This window comes from Octopus sinensis, linkage group LG12 (assembly GCF_006345805.1).
Source record: "Octopus sinensis linkage group LG12, ASM634580v1, whole genome shotgun sequence".
Classification (NCBI taxonomy): domain Eukaryota; kingdom Metazoa; phylum Mollusca; class Cephalopoda; order Octopoda; family Octopodidae; genus Octopus; species Octopus sinensis.
Genome location: NC_043008.1, coordinates 58,233,323 through 58,240,822, shown reverse-complemented (window position 1 = coordinate 58,240,822; position 7,500 = coordinate 58,233,323).

Here is a 7,500-nt window from a genome sequence, read left to right as displayed (position 1 = left end):
TTTTCCATTTTTTTGCTATTTTTTGGCTATAACTCTCTAAAAATGCTTTATAGTTATTTCCCTTACAAACCCGAGCAACGCCGGGCGATACTGCTAGTATATATATATATAGGGTTATTTCAGTTTTAGTCTACTAAATCAACACACAAGGCTTCGGTCGGCTATAGTAGAAGACTCTTGCCAAAGATTCCACAGAGTGGGACCGAACTCGGAACCAACTGGGAAGCAAAGCAAACTTCTTCCAAAAGAGTCACGCTTATATGCGTGTGTAGATAGATAGAGAGAGAGAGAGAGAGAGAGAGAGAGAGAGATATTTAAATTTTAAATTTAAAATAAGGATGAAAATTGGATATTAATTTGATTAACATCAATTTAAAATCAGTGGTCTAGCATATAAAAATCTGTAGGTTCAGTAAATTGTATTACATAAATATGAGAGGGATGACCACTATTTGGACAACCCTTGTCCTAGAAGTAGATCCGCTATGGTCTTACCACTAAGGAATTTTCTTGAGAACATTCCTTAGTGGTAAGACCATTGCGGATCTACTTCTAGCATAAGGGTTGTCCACATAGTGGTCATCCCTCTCATATGTATGTGATAGATAGATAGATAGATAGATAGATAGATAGATAGATAGATAGATAGACTATGGATGGAAGCACTCCGTCGGTTACGACGACGAGGGTTCCGGTTGATCCGAATCAACTGAACATCCTGCTCGTGAAATTAACGTGTAAGTGGCTGAGTACTTCACAGACACGTGTAGCCTTAACGTAGTTCTCGGAGATATTCAGCGTGACACAGAGAGTGACAAGGCCGGCCCTTTGAAATACAGGTACAACAGAAACAGGAAGTAAGAGTGAGAGAAAGTTGTGGTGAAAGAGTACAGCAGGGATCACCACCATCCCCTGCCTGAGCCTCGTGGAACTTTTAGGTGTTTTCGCTCAATAAACACTCACAACGCCCGGTCTGGGAATCGAAACCGCGATCCTATGACCGCGAGTCCGCTGCCCTAACCACTGGGCCATTGCGCTTCCACAGACAGACTATACCAGTGAAACGAAACCCTGTTAACATAATAGTTATTTAAAGTAAAATGTTTATTTAATATTTCTCGTGAAGGAAACAGGGATTATTACGTTCATATACTTTTCATAGGAGAGTGCAACGTAAATCATAATATCGAGCTACGATTAACCTGAAATCGAAACCAGGCAGCCATCGTCCTTCGCTTACAACTTATCTCATTCGCTACGATATTCGACATATTTAAATACGTTTCTTACTTACAGACCAATCAGAAAACCACCAAGTGATTTGTGGCATGCTAGTAATAGTAGCTAAACCTGCCTCATATTATACCCTAGCATTTTATAGGACTTCATTAATGCTTAGCGGTATTTCGTTTGGCGGCAGAAACGTTAGCACGCCGGGCGAAATGCTTTGCGGTATTTCGTCTGCGTTACGTTGTGAGTTCAAATTCCGCCGAGGTCGACTTTGCCTTTCATCCTTTCGGGGTCGATAAATTAAGTACCAGTTACGCACTGGGGTCGATGTAATCGACTTAATACCTATGTCTGTCCTTGTTTGTCCCCTCTGTGTTTAGCCCCTTGTGGGTAATAAAGAAATAGGTATTTCGTTTGCCGCTACGTTCTGAGTTCAAATTCCGCCGAGGTCGACTTTGCCTTTCATCCTTTCGGGGTAGATTAAATAAGTACTAGTTACGCGCTGGGGTCGATATAATCGACTTAATCCGTTTGTCTGTCCTTGTTTGTCCTCTCTGTGTTTAGCCCTTTGTGGGTAGTAAAGAAATAGGTATTTCGTCTGCCGCTACGTTCTGAGTTCAAATTCCGCCGTGGTCGACTTTTCCTTTCATCCTGTCAGGGTCGATGAATTAAGTACCAGTTGCTTGCATACTGGGGTAGATCTAATTATCTGGTCCCCTTCCCCAAAATTTTTGGGCCTTGGTTTCAAATTTTAGCACAAGGCTAGCAGTTACGGGGTGGGTACTAGTCGATTAAATCGACCCCAATGTTCATCTGGTACTTATTTCATCGACTCCGATATGATGAAAGGTAAAGTCGGCCTCGGCGGAATTTGAACTCGGAACGTAACGGCAGACGAAATACCTGTTTCTTTACTACCCACATGGGGCTAAACCCAGAGAGGACAAACAAGGATAGACAAACGGATTAAGTCGATTATATAGACCCCAGTGCGTAATTGGTACTTATTTAATCGACCCCGAAAGGATGAAAGGCAAAGTCGACCTCGGCGAAATTTGAATTCAGAACGTAGCGACAGACGAAATACCGCTAAGCATTTCGCCCGGCGTGCTAACGATTCTGCCAGCTCGCCGCCTTTGCTTTGTCTAATATTTAAAAAGATGGATTTTAAAACTTTGTTACACATAGCGAAAGAAACTATTTCCAATAGTGAGAAACTACTTCCCATAGTATTACCTTCTAAGGATAGAGGTACTCTTTCAGTGAGAGTAAGTGTAAGTATATCGATTAAGTTTAGGATGACTTCTTTTGCACATCAAAGATTTCAAAATAGACACGTAACAGACATTCATTGAATATAAGAGGAAGCCATGATGTAGAAAAATTACTCTTGATTAAATAGAGATTTCAGTTGTAGATGGAATTACATTAAACGTAATATCACATCAATATACACCCACATATAATGATGGCTGATACACATTTATACACCGACACGCTGTAGAGACATATACATACTTATGTATATACAGACATCTTGAAATTCATGGTTATTTAACGACATAAATACACCGACAGGAACAGAGGTAAACATACATACAAATACGGATGAAAAGCACACAAACACTAACATATGCTAACATAGCTTCATACAGACGTACACTGACACAAATGCACATTCAAATATATAAGCATACGTGTGTATTAATATACATATACTACACGCACACATATGTGTGTATGTGTGTGCGTATGTGTGTACAAATCTGTGCGGTTGTGTTTGTAAAGGTCTGCATCGCGAAGTGTAAGAGTGACGAAAATATACAGGACAGGGTTATGATCCACTCGCAAGGTTTTGGGTTGCCTGAGGCCAAATTAGAAGACACTTGTCCAAGGTGTCACAAACTGGGACCGAATCCTGAACGATGTGGTTGGGAAGCAAGCGTTTTACCACACAGCCACGCCTGCGCCTATTAATTCATGCTTCAAATATAAAAGAACTCATAAATATACATGGAGTTCATTTGATGGTAGGACCTCAAATGAAATAGAGTTTTTCTACATTAGCAAAGGATGAAAATCTGCTGTACATGATGTTCGAACAGCGGTTCAGCTATCTCCTACCTCAGTTCACCAATTTATTATTGGCAAGGTTAAGCTCAAACTTTAAACGGTAAAGAAATCCGAAAGACCAAAACCTTTTGACATTACAAGCTAAAATACAGAAACATCATCAATGTATTTAGATTAGAACTAAATAACAAGGTTGAAATTTTAAATGACACTGAGGACTTTGAATTACAAAGCAACAAGAAGAAGTTTGGAAATAATCTGATAGCTGGAAACTCATTGATGAAAAGATCGCTGAAAAGAAAACTGACAAAGCAAGGAATACTTATAATTACTTATATATTGCCAATATTACTCTAAAGATAAAGAAGTAAATCTTGGTTGCAAAATTAATTGGAGAAAATTACAAAAATCGCCCGAGAAGCAGCTGTGAAAAATGATAGCAAAGCATTGCTTAGATTAACAACGGAAGTTGCAGAATGTGCAAATAGGAATAACATACCAGTGAAAGACAAAAACAGAAGAACTCTCAATGGCATCGGAGAAATTCAGAACCATCAGAAAGGACATTTTGAGCCCGTGTTAAATCTTCCAACCTAACCGAAGTCCTACAGTTTAATGATACAAAATGCAACAATCATGATCTCATTCTGGTTAATACTAATCCCATTGAAGAGATTAATAGGATGATCATACAACTAAAGAACAATAAAGCGACTTGTGGAAATTAATTTAGTGCGAAGTTATTGAAATATGCTCAATGCCTAAAGCTGTTTAATAATAAATGGGGGAATAATTGTGAACCTAATACTTGGGGACATGTAACTACGAAGGGAACTTCTCTCAGTATAATGATCAGAGAGGTATCGAAATACTTTCTTTCACAAGTAAAACAGATTGAAGTCTGACATAGCCATCTTAGGGGAAATCCAGCTGGCTCCAGAAAACACACATCTTGTGCAAACCAAATTTTTGTCAGGGGGGGTATATTATCGAGAAAAATATTCTCAGCCGACCAGCATAACAGTCTGATCCTTATCTTTGTAGATTATAAGAAGGCGTTTGACAGCATCTATAAAGAGATTTCATGGAATGTCTCACGATGATGTAATATTCCTGAGAAGCATGTTAATATCATTAAGAATTTTTGCTTAAATTAGAAATGTATATGAAAAGAGACAGGTGACAGTGACTTCTTTTCAATGCAGTCTAGCTCCAGCTTGATGCTGATTATATAATACAGAAGTCACTAGATCCTTATATGGACTCGTGCGGAACAATATTAGACTTGAGCTCATATTAGACTTAGCGTATATTGCCTGAAGACGAAAATAGGAATGCAAAGAAATTACCAACATCTCACCTAGTATCAATAAATAAAAAAGTAGGTCTAATTATTAGCATTGAATAAGCAAAGTAATGAGTGTGGACAATATTCTCTCTTTTACTCTTTTACTTGTTTCAGACATGTGACTGTGGCCATGCTGGTGCACCGCCTTTAGTCGAGTAAATCGACCACCAGGACTTATTCTTTATTAGCCTATTACTTATTCTATCGATCTCTTTTGCCGAACCGCTAAGTTACGGGGACGTAAACACACCAGCATCGGTTGTCAAGCAATATTGGGGGGACAAACATACACACACACACATATATATATGTATATATATATATATATATATATATATATATATATATATATATATATATATATATATATACAACGGGTTTCTTTCAGTTTTCGTCTACCAAATCCACTCACACGGCTTTGGTCGGCCCGGGGCTATAGTAGAAGACACTTGCCCAAGTGCCACGCAGTGGGACTGAACCTGGAACCATGTGGTAGGTAAACAAGCTATTTACCACACAAACACAGAAAAAAATCTAGATCTATATAGAATACAAACATCTGGAAGAATGCAAAGACGTGCCTTGGTAATAGCATCAGTTGTAATTGAGATTAGAGAAAGAAGTTAACATCAGGATTAGTAAAGCTAATAGTCACTTTCTCGAATTAAGAATCCGGAAAATTTACATCAATAGAAGATGAAAATCCAGTTTTCGAGCTGTTGTCCAGCATCATTTTCTTTAATCTTCTCAAAATTAAAGTAAGCTATAGCCTCTGACTATGGTACTAGATAGGAAATTGAACATTTTCAAACTAATATGCTTGCGTATGATACGTCACACTGCGTAGAGACTGTGTCACCAGCCTGGAAGTATAACGAAGATCAAAGCTCTCATGCACTCTAAGTCAGTTGGGAGCCAACTGGAGAATCAAGTGTCTTGGGCATGTAATCAGGATTAATCCCTCCTATCTTCCACACTAGTCTTTCCTGTGGTTCCCCCACAGAGTCCCAAGTAAGGAAGGGCTTCTGAAGAAGATATAACTGACAGGAGTGGAAGAAGAGTTCGCGTGTGATGACAAGAGATGGAATTAGGTTTGGAAACTGGTAGTTAACTAGAAGGCCCTGGTATCCCGATTTTCTTTGAAGAGGTGGTCCTAACTAGCGAATTGTTTATCATAAGGTTAAATACATTGACTTAACAAGAATCGAAATTCAGTAAACTAATATTGTATGCCTTAATATCTAACATACGTAAGGCAGCGAACTGGCAGAAACGATAGCACGCCGGGCGAAATGCGTAGCCGCATTTCAAATTCCGCCGAGGTCGACTTTGCCTTTCGTCATTTCGGGGTCGATAAATTAAGTACCAGTTACGCGCTGGGGTCGATGTAATCGACTTAATCCGTTTGTCTGTCCTTGTTTGTCCTCTCTGTGTTTAGCCCCTTGTGGGTAGTCAAGAAATAGGTATTTCATCTCTCTTTATGTTCTGAGTTCAAATTCGGCCAAGGTCGACTTTGCCTTTCATCCTCATGAAGTCGGAGAAATAAGTACCAGTTACGCAATGAGGTCGATGTGATCGACTATCCCCCTCCCCACAAAGTCCAGGCCTTGTGCCTATCGTAGAAAGGATTATTTCAAATATAAGTTCTATATCTATGGAAAGAAGTTCCCACATGCCAGACAACGATAAACCGCAATGACAAAAGAAGGGGAAAGGAAAACATGGAGGAAATGTAATAATGAAACAGAAATTTACATGCGCACCCTGAAGAATCGAATTTATGAGATGTCAAAAGACAACCGACAATTATGCAGCAGACCTATATGTCTGAAAATTCAGCAAAAACGGAAGGAAAGAAAGAAAGAAAGAAAGAAAGAAAGAATGAAAGAAAGAAAGAAAGAAGAGGAAATTCTAAGGTCTTTAATAACCCATTAGGATTCAAATTTCCAAAATATGCGAGTAATTCCTTAGATCAGCGGTTCCCAGTCATCCAATCATGTCTTCTTTTTTTTTTGTTTTGGTGGGGGGGGTTGCACCTTGGACCGATTTCATGCAAGACAATTTGACCAGCGAATCATACGCATGACAAAAGATAATGAAGTAGATAATATACAATTTAATTATTATAAATATAATGCGTATATAATACATATATAATGCAACAATACTCTTCAGACTTCGATAGTCAATAAAATAGAAATACAGTTTTAGAACTTATTCTTTCTGCATGTCCAAGAGCGAATGATCTACAGCCCGTACTAGTCTGCAGTCCAGGGTTAGGAAACCCCTGTTTTAATTGATCCAGATATTTCACGAATATTACGACGGCTTAAGTCGGTGAGCTGACAGAATCGTAAATACGACATGCAAATATGCTTAGCATCATTTCGTTCGTCTTTACATTCTGAGTTCAAATACCACAGAGGTTCACTTGGCCTTTCATATCCTTTCATGGTCGATAAAATACGTACCAGTTAAGTACTGGGGTTGCTGTAATGGATTTACCACATTCTCTGAAGTTGCTGGTCTTGTGCTAAAATTTGAATCCAACAATACGACGGCTTCAGAAATAAACGAAGTGTGAATCTAATGGGTTTTTTTTCTCTGTGTACTAAAAGAATTTTCCGTGTTATAATTCTTTCAGTTCTATTACATGATTGCAAATTAAGTGATTTGGCAAATGAAGTATCACTCCGAAACGTATCGATTAAACTTTGCGACGAAAATTCGAAGTTACAGTCAATTCTTCTTTAAAACAAATGCATATCTAATTGTACACCATTGATGCAGTACTATTACTTAATGTTTCTTGTTCTTAAATATATCATGTTTTACATATATATATATAA